Here is a 13,179-nt window from a genome sequence, read left to right as displayed (position 1 = left end):
CGGAGGGGCTTTTATAAACTGCCCCCAGCATTGGTCACGCCCAGTAGGCGGGGCGTTGTTGGCTATTGTGCTGTGGGAAACGCAGAGAGACTGTCAATGGGAGGACGCGTTAAAGGACAGCAGGCGAGGGACAAAGAGGGGGAGGGTGAAGAGGACAAACAGGCGTAAACATTTTCAAAGTACATGCTCTTAAAACAAACTACGTATGTATGTGCTAGAATCACAGTTTATTGCATATTTTTCATTATCAGGAGCAGGGCTGAAATATTTGTTTGTGCAAATTTGTGTAAATTTGTAAATATTTGTTCAAATACTTAGATAAAAACAGTTTTTGGTAGAAACAACCATTTTTATTTTATGTCTATTTTTTTTTAACATTTAATTATTTTAAGTGGCAACCTAGGACATATTTCTGTGCAAAAACTGCATGTCTACCTGTAACAAGTGTAGCATAGATTTATATTCAATGCAACATGATCCTGTAAGCATATATACATAATGCATAAGTGGGGTCTTATTTCCCACAAAATTAAAAGAAAATAATAAGAATCTTTTTTGCATGATGTAAGTGATTACACTGTAATTTTTTTGTGAAGTTTATTGCTAACTTAAATTCAAAGTCACAGCAGTGTTCATTACACTCTTTAAATTTGAAAACCTCTTTAAATTTCATTATTTATGGCTCTAAAATCTCATTTAAAGTACAAATAAGAGACATTATGACAAGTTAAATAGATGGAAAAACACTTACAGTAACAGAACACTACTGTCACAAAGCATTTTAAAACGCATTTTAATGAAATGTTTTAACGCGTTTAATGAAAACGATCCTCGTCTACACTGACGTTTCCACAGCGTTTCAGAAACGATCTCCGTCTACACTACATGGCTGAAAACGGGTGTCACGTGACCTTTCATGCACACTGGGCATGCGTGTAAACAGTGTAAACAGTTGCCTCTTGCTCATGTAGGCAGCTGCAGTATTAAAAAAAACGCAGAGTTTAACTGCACAATGGCTGCTAAAAATGACAACAAAGCCAGCAAAGATTGCAGTTCAGTCTCCATGTTATTGTTTACACGGTTGTCAAGGAAACGCAGAGCGAACGTGGGCAGCCACGCCATCGTTTTCAAAAGTCTCCGTTTTGGTCCGTCTCTACTGAAACTTTCAAACTAAAATGTGATCTACAGCATTTTCGAAAGTCTCAGTTTCCAAGGTTCGAAAACACTGGTGTACTGTAAACGACAGGCGTAACCGTAGCAAAACTTACGTAAAAACATTTTAAAACGAAAACGCACTAGTGTAAACGGGGCCTAGATTCACCTCTGAATAATAAGACTGCTACTGACACGGAACATCATCTGCAGGCATGCTGAATCACATCAAGTACCAGCCATTCTCAGTGTCAACATTCAAATCAAGCTCACAATGATGGCGCACTCCAGTCAATCCACGGCAGCTGACCTTGTGAGGCCTTCAAACAACCACATGTTCCTTATGCTTGCTTTAAAATGGCTCCTCTTCTGCGGTGAAGAGCCTGTAGAGCTGGGAGCACGACCCTGGCCATGACTTCCAGCTGACAGCTCGGCAACTGCTGGTGACAGACTTAAATGCTTTGGATCCTACTTCTAGCCATCTCAACAGCTTGCTTGCAAAACAAGCAGCCGACACTACATTTAAGGCCTCACTCTCAAGTCAAGCTGAACAGCTGACTTAGTTTTTGATAAAAGAGATAATTAACACTCAAGAAATGGTCATTTGGAACATATTAAGAATCTAACAAAAAAGTGTTGCTCCTTCAGAAATTCTACAGGTCCAAGACAAAGTGTGAAAGTTTCCAGTACTGCTAACAGACAGACAGCATCTTTTGTTAATCTTTTGAAGCAGACCACAAACAAATGTGTTAAAACAAGTATAAGAAACCAGGCAGAGGGGTCAACCTCCCCCAGTCTCTGTTCTTTTTTAGGATCAGCACCCTTTTTTACTCTGGGATGGAGGAACACTTTGACAGGCTCCTTGTCAGACTCCTCAGACAATCTGTGCAATGAAAAGCAGGACTAAACCACACAATGCAAAAGTTCCGCTTGTTTCCAGTCACCCCCTTCCCCTCCTCCTCTGATGGATAACAAAAAAGGGAAGAAAAAAGTTTCTTTTTTTCTATACTCTCTTTCATTCTCAAAAAAAGGCTCCCCCCATCTGCCCTCCATACCACATCCCGGATCCTTCCCCATTTGAAGACATTACCGCTGAATTCCAATTAAATGAAATCTCCCATCAAGCACAGCCTGCTTCCCCACAAGAATGCCCAGCGATATTGCAACAACCCCATTCCAGCTATCCCACCGTGGCATCTGGAGCAAAATGATGAAGAATCTCAGAGGAATGGATATGATTACCACTATGCTATTTATAGAGTCACTTTTAATGTGTGTAGCACAAAGGAGAGGTACGGCATTTTTTTGCGTGTGACAAGCATCCTTGCTAAATGAGACTGGATGCTCCCCGTCTGAATATCCCCTTTTCCCGCCTGCCAAAACACAAACTCTCAAGGCTTGGCGCAATTGTTTGATTTGGGATTTGAATGTTTGCGTAGGGTAAACAAAGCAATTTCAGCATGTTAGCTGTATTTGAGGACAGAGTTGTCTTATCTGGCCATTCAGTTTAAACAGTTCCCTTGATGCAAACTGACTCGCTTTGATCTTAATACCCTCGATGCACCACAAGTACAAACATAGATACTCTGGGTAATGAGAGTGGTCTGTTCGGAGTGGTAAAACGGCATCATGTTGATAAAGGCACATCCGTCCTTCATCCGTTCCATATTTATTTTTTTCATCTCAGTCTTTTCCTTTCCGTCCAACCATTGGGCAGATTCTTTGAAGATGGAGGTTAAATTCACAACAGCTGTATGTGAGGATGACAGCTACGAGGCGTCCCACTGTATCCTTGTACAATGGGTAAATACAAGGATACAGTGGTATGGTTAGTGGTTGTCTGTCAGTCTACAGTCTTCTGTTTATTATTCTGATCCACGTAATGGAACATTTAACTGTAATACATTCATCTGGAGTTACTGTATGTGTCCTGTATGGTGGTCTGTTTCCTTTTTGGTGGGTCATTTCTCTCATTTGGCCAGCTACAAAACAGAACTTTCAAATATTGAATACAATACATGACATACAGTCATCTCTTTCCCTAACTAAAGGGGAAAAAAGGCTCTTTGAGATGGTGGTCATGGCCGTTTGACATATTTAATGGGGATCTGTGAAATGTTCGATTGAATTATGCAAGCACCAAGTCCTGCCAAGTGTGAGTCTGTCCTTGGAGCTTCATTGTTTTACTCTCTTGTTCCTTTCCTTCTTCTTTTCCAGGTTTCTTTCTCCAAAGCTTTTGGATGAAACGGGATTCCAGACAGTGATGGCCCTGGATATCATTCTATGGTGTAAGTGCAAAGTGATACAATAAAACCATATTCATCCCATCTGGGTAAAATCTATTTCGGTTGATGGAAACAAGTATCTATGTACTCTAGCCAGATGAGGGGAAAACATTCTCTATTTATTTGTCTTTTTTGGGGCTATAAATCCTGTGGAGCATATCCTCTACGGTTGCATCCAGAGCAGGGAAACATAATGCAGCTTCTGAGGGGCCGCGGAGTCCCCTGGCTCTCACTTCTGGTGTGACCTGTAATCCTATCAATGCTAGCACAGCCATGCTGGGAGAATAAACAGAGCTATTGGCTTCTGCCATGGCCCTTTTTTATACGCTATGTCCTTCTCATTTATTTCAGCCTTGGAATAAATATTCCTGAATGAGAAAACGCACTCGGATGACTTGGGTTTGCACCTCTGTTTTTCTGAAACTTTAACAAATAAACATCTTCTGTTTTCCCAAGGCTCATCCAAGCCTTTGATTCACCCTTCATTCTCGCCAGATCCTGCGATCCTTTAGAGGAGACTTAATTTTGTTATTCTGAGAATTGCAGATTGTTGGACTGTCATTTATTGCAGATGTTGGACGCCAGGGTCTGTGTCACAGTGCCAGCTGCTGTTGCTGTAACTTGTGCTTTGTTTCCACCATGTCAAATGGATTATGGGAAATTTAGCAATGGATTAAATGGCCTTTCTGTAGCAGTGGGGGGTCAGATTGCACCCCTGGCTAGTCCGGGCTTGTCCTCAACCACAAATGCTCAATGTATGTAATGTAGCAACATTACATAACACATGCGGTACTCCCAAAACTCTTCTAAGTGATATTAAATCTCACTGACATGAATCACCATTCATAATTACAATCTTACAAACTTTAATTAACTGCTAATTCATCTCAATAATTTACTGCATAACCATTTGGAACTGCAATTTAAACACTTTTTTTTTTTGAGAAGCATTGGAACCATGTGTGGGATTTACATACAAGAAGTAGAAGCAAATCATCTCCCCAACCTTTCGACAGTAACATTTTGTGGCTGATTACAGTTTGAGGAAAAAGTGGGATGTGTAACGATGGGAAAGGAGCCGCTTGGCTCTCTTTGTATAGTGCTGGAACAGTGAAGCTGGGACAAGGACGCTGCTGTTTGTGGGTGAATCAGGCTCTGGATCACTCAGCCTCTTTGAAAGAGTTCTCTTCAACCTATACCCTTCCCTTTTGTGGCCTGCCACTACCTTGCTGAGCGAGACAATGAGCCAACCATTGAAAACTGAGACATGTTTCTGTGCTGCCCGGAGCCCATTAAGCTCTAAAGCACTACTGTAGGTCTCTCTCATCAGGCCTCTATTCTCATTCTAATAGCTCGCTGCATGCCAATAGGCCTGTCACTAGAAGCACCCATGGCATTCCAGCCACAAATACGAGTGGGTTTAAGTTGTCGGGTTTCCCCACCTTTGGGTTCTGAGAACGCTGCCAGTTGTTATGATGTAACCACATGTCCTTTTGTAATTGGATTCATTTATCTCATTCCTCTCCCATAACTCTTTCAAACTGATCTATGCAATGGTGCTGTTGTCAGAGTGACCTCATTTACACTATATCTTATATATTTTGATTTTCCCCTTAAATACTCGGTATTCTATGCAGTTGTATTGTAGCAAGTAGCTTAAAATGGCCTGGGGTGTCAGGCACTGAGATGTTGAACAGTTTCCTTTGTTTTCATTGAAAACAATGGGATATTGCAGCTATGGCGTTTGGGTGGGGTGACCGCTGTTGAGGTGAATTACCTTTCCTCCAGCCCATTTTGGTTATTCGAATGCTAAATGGCATTGGGAATGCTGAGATGGCTCCTCTGGGAGAATATCAGGAGATCTCATTATGTGGATCTCCTGGTGCTTTCAATGGTAATTAATGGAGAGATAAGCCACTGTATTCAAATGTTAACCTGGAGGAACAGTGCTCAGGGGAACCATGGTGTATTTGTGTTGTTTAGTTAGCCTCATTAAGTGTGTTTACATACACTTTAAATTATGTGATTTCAGACAGACTGAAACAGTAATTCTTCTTTTTGTAATGTCACCTAAACATTTTAAGCTTGACATACACTACACAACTTTTAAAATCTGACTGGGTTTTAAAACACTTGCTGGATTTGTAAATGATTACAGAGAAAAACTGGGCATCATAAACTAAATGACTGAGGATCAAACACTTTCCAAACACAAGAAACTCACAGAAACTGCTGCTAGGAGACTGAAAACAAAATGTGTTCTAAAATCTGTTGTCTGATAGTAGTAGTCTGTGCCCATCATACACTATTTGAATTTCTGTGAAATCCATCAACTCCAACTGGCTAAAATCTGACTTTCCACATCTAGCACTGGCTCCTTCAGACTGCAAATTTGGGCAAAGGTTGTGTAGTTTATTCAAGCCTTTATTGTGGCTAAAGTCTTTTTTTTTTTCCCAAATCTGAATAACAGACCTAGATCATACGATTGTAACTCTACTTCATTTAGCATGTATTGGTCTATAATTGTATTGGCCTCTGCATTATGCGCTTGCTCAAAAAGACAGAGATGATGCGACATATATTTAATCCTTCTTATATTTAGTTACAAAATGTATATCTGGACAGACAGATGAAGACTGTAGCTTAAACTCTTCTGTAGTGCGATTATGAGTGTTGAACGTGGTGTCAATCTACAGTTGGGTGTGAAAGCTCAGCACGGGGTTTAGGATGTGAAGATGTCGCACTAAACCGGTGTGTGACACAGACGTGTGTAAGTTAAACACCATAAAACAGCATTTCAAGTTGATGATGAAGGCCACACAAATCATACTTGCAAGCGCGAAAGTCATTGCCCAAAGTGTCAGAAGCCTCAGCGCTGGTAAGTGGGTGACAACTTCAAACACAAAACACCTGTAGACTCTCATTAACTGCAACAAGCTCCAAAATGAATTCTTGATCTGTTTGTTTTAATGTCTATTTGTGTCCCTCTAACAAGAACCACATGTTTCCCAATCAGGCTATATAGTTTCTAAAACTGCAGATCCCAAGAGGAAAACACAGTGCTTTTTGGTTGTCAGTGGTCCTGTTTTATTGCTTAGTTCATAAAAACAGTATGACATCTAGCAGCCCAGAATAATCGAGACTGACCTATTGTGCTAATTGGTGTCTGTACTGTCTTGTTATCTGGACACACTCATTTGCATAACTGTTGACCCCCCACTTCTGTCCTACTTCCACCCCTCCCCCACTTCCACTCTCTTCCCATAACTTCACCCTTTGACCCAGTCCTGTTATCCTGAGAACCTGCTAATGAGTGACTGCCTTATAGCCCCATGAGACAGAGAAGATCCTCTGCACCGTACCAATTAACACAATCGAGACCGAAAGTGCTGTCCTGCTTGATTTTGTTTGTTTATTGTGTTCTTTTTGGCCTATGTCTTCTCGTTTTTTTCTTGTGTCAGCTATGTTGAGTTTCGGATGGGCTTTGTGATGTGAAGTATCTGTGTAGTCACAGGGGACACAATCTGCCAATGTGGCATAAGGAGAATACTGAAGCCAGTGGGAAGCGATACTGTAGGCAAATGTAAGAGAGAGAGAGAGAGAGAGAGAGAGAGAGAGAAAGCGTCTGTGGCGGGGTAGGATGACAGAGCGCTGCTGTGTGAGAATCTCACGGGGACCTCTCACAAAGTGCTGAGCAGGAGAGAGCGAGTGCGCTGGGAAAACGCTGAGACTCTTTTTGTGTGTGTGATGCTAATCGCAGTTCGCCCTCTGAGGGAGAAGCGTGAGACGTGGGAAAAATAGCACTGACTGATAGGACTGGCTGATGAGCTCACTTGTCCTAAATTTTTTGGTCTCATCGGACTTAGCAAAGCAGTGGATGTTTTCAAGGTTAGATAAAGTATGTTTTGCCAGCTTCAGAAGAAATCCCTGATTCAACAGCTCTCTGTGAAAATAATATTACAGACATCAGAGGAATTAGTTGAATGACTCACCAGTCTGATTTGCAGTCTTGGGGGGGTAATGCATTATGTAATCATTTTACTTTTTTCCATGTAAAGACTGAAGTAACTGGTTTCCTGTTAAATTAACACCGTAATATCCAAGTTACTGTACTGAAACAAGTAAAAACATACACTGCTTTTCTATTAATTTAATTTAATTTTGTTAACCTCTCAATTATCCATGCTGGAAGAAATTCACTGAAATTTACATTACCTTTCAAAATGTTGGGGTCAGTAAGATTTTTTAATACTATTATTCAACAAGGACATATTAAATTGATCAAAAGTGGCAGAGAGACATCACAACTGTGTTCAACGTTGATAATAATCAGAAATGTTTCTTGAGCATCAGATCATCATATTAGAATGATTTCTGAAGGATCATGTGACACTGAAGACTGGAGTAATGATGCTGAAAATTCAGCTTTGACATCACAAGAATAAATTATATTTTAAATATATTCCAAAAGAAAACAGTTATTTTAAATTGCAATAATATTTCACAATATTACTGTTTTTACTGTATTTTTGATCAAATAAATGCAGCCTTAATGAGCACTTCTTTCAATAACATTAATACATGTTACCAACTCCAACTTTTGAATGGTAGGGTATGATTTAAAAATACTGTTATTCAATAAAAATTTGTACCTATTATTTGTAGCAGGCCAAATAACAGGCGCTCAAGTCTTTTTTTTTTTTATCAGTTTAAAGGGCCAGAACATTAAGATACTGTCTATGGGGAACATTTACTCAAGGTCAGTCTCACAAATGGCTACCATTTTACTTTTGGATAAAGCTGAGAGTTGTTTTGTGAGATATTTTTCCCAGAAATTAGACTCTTCCACACTGTCCCAACCTCTCTGATGTTTGCATTTTTGGTTTAGAGCGGAGTTTATTGCTATATAATATAAAAAGGAAAAACTACAAAAAGAAACGCTATATGTCATATTAAGGCAATTATGCTTTGCTTAACAAAATTTTTTGTTATTTTAGCAAATATATTATACAGACCCAAAGCATATGAGAAAAATGAAGCCGTTCTTCATATTAGTGTTTTAAATATTATTACAAAGTCACCTCAGAGGAAATATTATACACATTTACATGGACAGGATCCTTTTTCATAGTCATGTTTTGTTTTTATTCAAGATCTCACATTGATACATCACATTTATTGTGAGGTCTGTCCGTTTCCCATGCTTTGGTCTGGGTCTCAGTCTTGTGTTAGTGTTCTCCGCAGGTAAGAAGTACTAGAGCCGGTCTCAGGCGCCTCAATGTCACCATTATGACCTGCCTGAGTCCCTCAGAGCTCATAAAGGTCCTGGGCCTCGCACTAGCCCGATACCTGATCTGCTTCCCAGTCAACCCGCCTTTACGACCCCCTGATTTCCCTTCCCTCAAGGGCTCGGGACGGACCAGTGGCCCCATGGAGTCAATCTGTCTCTGGTACAGTAACGGCTGGCTTTTGAAGCCCCGTTTGACTAATTTTCCCCATCAAGAGAGGCCCAAACATGTGAGTGCGATGCCTGGGCCCTCAACCCTGCTGCTGCTCCATCACTGTACGCACAGGAAGAGAAACAATGACAGATGGGACGGCCATTCAAGGTCAGAAATCCAGCCAATCTGTAATAATACACTTCTTGTATAATCCATTTTAGATTTCACAGTTTTGGCTGCTTTCATTTTCCCACTTTGCAGCCGGCATCTCAGGTTTCAGTCCCTTGTGGTGTCTTTTGGTGCTTGATTTATTGAAGTTTGACCGTTATGGGTTCAATTCATTGAAGAAAAAAACCTTAATGAAACAAGACACATGGTTCTAACAGTCTCTGTGAGATAGTCTTCTAGTCTGTGTCTTGTAAAGCAGTCTTCGAATAACGTTAAGATTGTCAGCACTAAGAAAACCCTTCGCATGGCCCATGTAAGGATGCAATAGAGTAGGTTGGCTTTTATGTGGTGGTCCATGGGGGGCCAGAGGAATTGCGTCCTTTCAATGTGAAGCAGATGTGACTGTGAGGTTGTTAAATGACTTTACAGCCATGTGAGACATATGCTGGGTACACAATACAAAGAGAGCCCACCATAATCACTAAAGACAAACTGCAAACTGCCTTAACATGGGTTCCTATGTCTGCCTTCGTAAAATTCTTACATCACAGGAACTCATATTTTGGGGCTTTAATATGTTTTGTGAGGTTGTAAATTTAAATTGTCATCACTCTTTCAGTCATCATCTATAAATCTGTTTATAATTCAGTTCAGGCTGCACAGAATTGTTTTTCTTTCTTGAATCCAAAATGATTACATAAGATTTTTTGAAATGTGTTTGTTTTGTATGTTTTTCTCGACTCATTTGAAAGGAAAAGAAATTAATTATAGATCAAGGCCACTCAGACTAAACTATCCAGGCACTGCAAATACACTACCAAAACTTTGGAGAATTTGATCAAAAATACAGTAAAAATACTAATTTTTAAAATATCTGTTTTCTGTGTGAATATATTGTAAAATGTAATTTATTCCTGATCCAAAGCTGAATTTTCAGCATCATTACTCCAGTCTTCAGTGTCACATGATTTTTCAGAAATCATTCTAATATGCTGATTTGCTGCTTTTTTATTATTATCAATGTTGAAAACAGTTGTGTCGATAGTATCTTTTCTGAATTAATTATACTCAGAGCAGTGGCAGTAGCTCTGTGACTACAAGTCAGGTCGGGTGCATGGGTAGGGTCAAAAACGCCATACGATACTGAGACCACCACCTGTTAGACACAGATTTAGTCTGTCTGCTATCAGCTGCCCCCCACTCATTACATACACAAACACACATGCACAGACGGCCGTCCCCTCCTGCTCTCTCTAGACGTGCTGCATCGGTCAGCTGACTGAATCTTCTGCTCTATTTGGCTGTCTATAAGACTGGCTCATTCCCAGGGTCAGTAGTAAACATGCCAGCCCATGTATCCACCTACCGGGGTCACAGACCTGCTCTCTTCTAGTGGGTGGACACCGGCGTCCGTCCCAGCATTGAATCGGCTCAATACGACCCGACAGCCTTCAGTAAGGCACTTGAAAAGGCTTTTAGAGGCAGAGTAGGCACGGCCCGACCCCTTACTTAAACAAGACCCCTCTTGTTTAGGTTTTGTCCACTTAACATTATCGTACCCCATCTCTCCAGGACAGTATCAGATGAAAAACTACCCCGGCTCTTACTGAATTTTCTCACTCTTTCCTTAGAAACATTACAGGAATATCTTAGTACCAGTTAAGCTCAATCAACCATATTTGTGGCATAATGTTGATTTAAAATGAATTTTTATGTGCTTCCTTTTCTTAAAAAAAGAAAAAAAAGGTTATGGTAAGGCACTTACAATGCAAGTGAATAAGGCCAATCTGTAAACAGTAAAACACTCACGGTTTCAAAGCGGTTTTTCTAAACTTTTTCTGTGTAAAGTTACATCCAGTTTTACAACTTCATTGCCATGACTCTGTAATGCCTAAAACTTTAAACAAGCATAAAACAGTTTAAAAGCTCAAATAACACACACGTTTTAACAGAAGAATTAATATAGGGGCTTTTATTATCTCACATTTCTGCTTGTCAGTCCTCCACAAATAAGCCCCATTTACCTTATTTTTGCTTTTTTTAATGAACATTATTTCACAAATTCTGCTGATTGAGCTTTACTTAACCTGGAAAATTAATTTATGTACACCACCATTCAAAAGTTTTCAGAAGAGTCTCTTATTGCTCACCAAGGTTACATTTATTTGATCTAAAATACAGTAAAGGCTGTAATGTTGTGAAAAATTATTACAATGTAAAATAACTGTTTTCTATTTTAATACATATTAAAATGTAATTTATTCCTGTGATGGCAACGCTGAATTTTCAGCATCATTACTCCAGTCTTCAGTGTCACATGATCCTTCAGAAATCATTCTAATATGATGATTTGATGCTCAAGAAACATTATTATTAATGTTGAAAACAGTTGTGCTGCTTAATATTTTTTGTAGTTAATGATGTATAATGGACAGAGACTCATGGTATGATTAGATTGAGGTGGCGTTAGGTGGAGGTCTTACAGAGCCAGCAGAGGTTGGTCAGCTCTTGCCAAACTCGTACAGTGAGCGTGGGAACAGACTGCATTTCCACAGGTTGAAGGGATCCTGATTTCCCATGAGAGGAATCACAGAGGAGCAGGTTAACTCACCACATTTGGACTCATTTAAGCGACTGCTGTAAGCATATGGGCCTATTAAAAGAAGGAACTGAGCAGCTCAAATGAGCTGTAAAAAGTGTTGTGATATGACATAGACAAACTCCTTTGAGTATGGTCATTAAGCCTATGATTAGTCTTTGCTCAGTTAGGCAAAATGGATTCTTTAATTCATTTCCCACCATGACAGATATGCACTTCTCATAATGTTTCACTCATAGCGCTTTTCTTGTTTTTTCTCTGTTTCAGCTTGCTAAAAATGCATCTGTGGGTCATCTGGTGTGGTTTTCATGTTAAGTTCAGCCATAAAACTTCTTTTATTATTTTTTGGTAAGACATCTGGAGTGTAATTCTGGCTACATCTAGAGCATCTGACTGGGAAAATGGCATCATGGGTATCCTGTAATCCATGTTGTGTTTTTGATGCCAGTCTCCAGTGTGAGATGTTCCAACAGGTTACTAAACAAACTTAACAAGCAGGACTACCCTAGTCAGCTAGCTTCATCAGAAAGCTGCTTGACTGTATTTACCAGTTAAGCTTTGCTGTGCTGCTCCACCATCACCAGACCAACATAAACCAGGTGTTTTCATCTGGATAAACACACTGTCCTGAGCAGAAACTCAAGCTCAATATACTCCATGGTAAGAATAAATAAAAACCCATTAGGCTAATTTAGGTCGGTGAATAGAGAGATTCTGCACAGGATGAATGTCCACAAATGATGCGTCATCTGATCTGTCCATGTTTTGTGGTCACTTTGATTTTTCAGAGCGCTTGTGGCAGAGTAAACATTCCTCAATCACATGATGCTTCCAGAAAGAACGCCCTTGTTCCCGAGTAAACCGTGTTTACAGCCACAAGTAGGTGTACATGAAAACTATCATGCAAAACTGTATTTTAAATGCAATAAAAATAAATAAATAAATCTTTGAAAATGAAATTGTGTGAATTTTACCTAAAAAAATATAAAAAAAAAGGTACACAGTGATAAAATATTAATAATATAAATAAACAATAAAAATATTTCTATCTTTGAAAATGAAGTTGCATGATTATTTTAGGTAAACAATAATTTATAAAAAAAAAAAAATCAAGGTTCTCTTTACAGTAATAAAAGTATTCATAATATAAATCATTAAAATTAAAAATATTAAAATATTTGTATCTGGAAAAGAAGTTGCAAGATTACTAAAACAATCTATAAAAAATAAGGTCCTCTTTATAGTAATGAAATAATAATATAAATAATAAAAAAAAATGACATTAAAATATTTTTATCTTTGAAAATTAAGTTACATGATTATTTTAGGTAAACAATAATTTATCTAAAAAACTAACAATGAACAATACTTTTACTACATTAATTAAGCTAGGTTATATTTTATTTTCTGCATAGTAAATGTTAAAACATTAATCAATGCTGTAAAAATTTAAAATATAAAAAGATAAAATGTTTTTTTATACAAATTGAAGATTAATTAATGATCATTGTAAAGTGTTAAATAAAAACTATTA

At 38.8% G+C, this 13,179-nt stretch overlaps 1 long non-coding RNA gene across 1 annotated transcript; it reads left to right on the top strand.

The window, feature by feature from the left end:
• The first annotated feature begins 92 nt into the window (after nucleotides 1-92).
• LOC127508375 (uncharacterized) lies at nucleotides 93-12,778 on the top strand. The gene is made up of 3 exons (XR_007928783.1): nucleotides 93-179; nucleotides 3,370-3,440; nucleotides 12,434-12,778. It is a non-coding gene; the product is annotated as an uncharacterized LOC127508375 (long non-coding RNA).
• Nucleotides 12,779-13,179: the final 401 nt, after the last annotated feature.

This window comes from Ctenopharyngodon idella, chromosome 3, assembly GCF_019924925.1.
Source record: "Ctenopharyngodon idella isolate HZGC_01 chromosome 3, HZGC01, whole genome shotgun sequence".
Classification (NCBI taxonomy): Eukaryota; Metazoa; Chordata; class Actinopteri; order Cypriniformes; family Xenocyprididae; genus Ctenopharyngodon; species Ctenopharyngodon idella.
This window is presented reverse-complemented; position numbering and strand designations above follow the sequence as displayed.